The following is a 3,234-nucleotide window of genomic DNA, read 5'->3' on the forward strand; positions in this document are numbered from 1 at the left end:
CTCCCGGTTCGTGGAGTATCACTGGCGACCATGATGGAGCGGGACGTGACTCCTGTGCACCAAGGTCCCGCTTGATGATGTCCTTGCTTCCTCCAGAGGAGACTCCCCGCGAGGCTTCCTCCGTCTCCCTTGCCACCGACGTCTTCTCCAGCTGATTCGTCTGTGTGTGGACGTCTAATTCTTTTCTTTTGAAAGGTTCGCTTACTCTCAAGGACGTCGGTGTTGCCATGGGCTCCCCTCTCTCCAGTCCTGGCAAATCTGTTATGGACTTCTTCGGAGTCTGAGCTTCTCCCTTCTATCTCCCTTAGGCCATCGATCTGCTAGGTTATGTCGGACGACGTCTTGCCCTGGCCTCATGACCATGCTCTGTTTCCGGGTTTCTGATGCAGCTGAACTCTCTCTTCTCCTTCATCCGTTTCAAAGGGGAATGGGAGGTTGACTACAAGCTCCCTTTCCTGGACACCCAGTCATCGCTCTGCCTGACTACTCCTTCTACATTATACAGGAAAACCCATTCATAGTGTGTACATAGTATGTACATTACACTTCTTCTCATACCACCCTCTCCATGTGAAGAGAGTGTTGCCCCAACCTCGCTGTTCCCCCCTTCGCGCCTCGGCATCTGTTGACCCCCAGTACCTGGATGGAGTGATCGTCTTTCTTCGTCGATCGTTCCTCCAAACTGGGCTACTCGTCATGTTCTCGACGCAGGCGTTATACAGGGCACGGCGCCGCGTAACTTTCTACCACGACTCTCCTCCTAAAGAGACTCCTCACCTGCCCGTCATCAGCCTGCCCTACACTGAGGAAATATACTCTCTCCATCGCCCTCTCACCCTCTCAACTGCAGGATGATCTTTCGCCAGGTGAACCATTCTCCGTCCGCAACTGGTCCATTACTAGCCATCCTTCCTCACTCGAAGGTGGGCACCTATTGCTGTTCTGGTGCTACTGTGATAAGCAGTACTTGGGAAAACAGGCGCCAGTCTTACCAAGCGTATGTCTCAAAATAAGTACGCTCTATCCAGGTGATACAACAATAAACGTCCTCTTTTGCCATCATGGGACACTGGCCATCAGAGGGACGGGTCAGCAGTGCGTATTGTCTTCCTTCCGACGATGTTCCCTCCCGCAGACGGTGGGAATCTCCCTTAAAAAGCTGCTGCTAATTTTCAACTGAACAGCGGCCTTTCTCCTGCTGATGTCTCTTTGCTTCCCATATCCCGCCTTCTACCGTATGCCGGCCACCCGGCGCCAGTCCGCCCGATCCTCCAACCTGATGTGTCCTCCTCTGCTTTCGTTCGGCTGTACTCACCTGCCCCGTGTTCCCGCGTTGCACTCTCCTCTCTCTCTTTATACCCCTCCTCTCCCTTTCCTTTCAGGACCTAAAGATTGGAAATCCAGGTGGATTTCGAAGCTGTAGCTCACTTTCAATAATCTAGTTTTTGTATTGTGTTTTTTTCTTCCATATAGATAAATATTATATATATATATATATATATATATATATATATATATATATATATATATTTATATATAAGCATATATGATATTAATATAATATATATATATATATATATAATAATATCTATAAAATAATATATAATATATATATTAACTATATATATATCTATATATATTAATATAAAAATAATAATGTATATATAACTACTTAGTATGAATATAAGCTGCATCAGGTAGTGGGGTTTAGGTCTTGAGTATGGGGATAGACAGAAATAAGGATAGAGGGCTCTTTCACCTTGACTTGCAATCCTTATGGAGACAGTGTCGAAATCCTGATTCATCTTTCACTTGTATTTATTGTCCAGGAAGCACGGAATGAATAATAATACATATAATATCTATATATATATATAATATATATATATATATATATATTTTGGGAAGAAGCTTCGGAATAGCGAAAATGAACAAACAATTTGACGATTGTGCGTGCGGAAATTCGTGGGCACTGAGAAGAGAGAGAGAGAGAGACGAGAGGAGGAGAGAGAGAGAGAAGAGAGAGAGAGAGACAGAGAGCGAGACAGGATAGAGAGAGAGAGAGAGGGGGGGGGGGAAGGGGGGATGGGGTTGTGGAGAAAGAGAGAGAGAGAGATAGAGAGAGAGAGAGAATAGAGAGAGAGGGGGGGAGGGACAAAAGGGTTGGGGAGGAAAAGAGAGAGAGAGAGAGAAGAGAGAGGACAGAGATAGAGAGAGAGAGAGGCAGGGAGGGAGGGAGGGAGGGAGAAGGGGTTGGGGAGAAAGAGAGAGAAGAGAGAGAGAGAGAGAGAAGAGAGAGGAGGGAGAGAGAGAGAGAGAGAGAGAGGATGGAAGGATAAAGTAGAGAGAGAGAAAGAGATGCCAAAGCCTTTTTTCCACTGCCACGAGCGACGTGACAGTGGAAAAAAAGGCTTTGGCATCTCCAAGTGAACGATGGCATCATGACGAGCGTAGGCAATATAAGATAGGCTTCATCGCAGCTTTTTCAGTGTGTCTAAGGCACTGACAGTGACATCGTCAATTTCTGCTCTGAGTTTTAATTCCCCAAAGAAGAAAAAAGTTTTGCAGTAGGATCTCTTTGACTATCTACAAAACTGATATATTTTGACATCCCATCACACACACATGCTTACGAAGTATGTCTGAGTCAGAAACTAACAACTCCACTTTTCCACAGCTGAAGCTACTATGACGCGTGTGATGTTCCTGGCGGTGATCGCTGCTTTAGCCATCTGTGCTGAGACAGCTTCACTGGGACATCAAAGTATGTGACTTCCGATGATTTTTATGCAGAGCCATTACTGAGAGTAAACCTATGATAATGCCCTTTTCATCTTCCATCTTAAATGATACATGTAGTTGTGTTATGGTTTTGCAATAAAGGACCATGATAAAAATATTAATTTTCCAGGATCTCAAGGGGAACTGCACCAGGAAAACGTCAGTTCTCTTGGTGAGTTGATGACATCCTTTGAGTCATAATAATGAATTAACAACCAATGTTAAATATGAATTTCTGTATAATATTCCACCCGTATACAGTGGGCACACAGTGCAAATCTGGTTTACAAATTAAGTAGAAGTATACACAAATTTTGTATTTCAATGCCATTTCGCTTATCATCCTAATCTCTTCTTCAGTCTAGCAATCAAGTAGTAACACAGATCGGAGGAGAAGAGAGCGGAGGAGAGCAGAGGGTCAATTCTCACAACACAATTCTTGGCAATACTCAG

At 44.6% G+C, this 3,234-nt stretch overlaps 1 long non-coding RNA gene across 1 annotated transcript; it reads left to right on the forward strand.

The window, feature by feature from the left end:
* Positions 1-2,450: 2,450 nt before the first annotated feature.
* LOC119571804 lies at positions 2,451-2,955 on the forward strand. Its single transcript, XR_005228652.1, has 3 exons — positions 2,451-2,567; positions 2,678-2,764; positions 2,912-2,955. It is a non-coding gene; the product is annotated as an uncharacterized LOC119571804 (long non-coding RNA).
* The last annotated feature ends 279 nt before the right edge of the window (positions 2,956-3,234 follow it).

The sequence above is a fragment of the Penaeus monodon genome, unplaced genomic scaffold (assembly GCF_015228065.2).
Source record: "Penaeus monodon isolate SGIC_2016 unplaced genomic scaffold, NSTDA_Pmon_1 PmonScaffold_8058, whole genome shotgun sequence".
Taxonomy (NCBI): Eukaryota; Metazoa; Arthropoda; class Malacostraca; order Decapoda; family Penaeidae; genus Penaeus; species Penaeus monodon.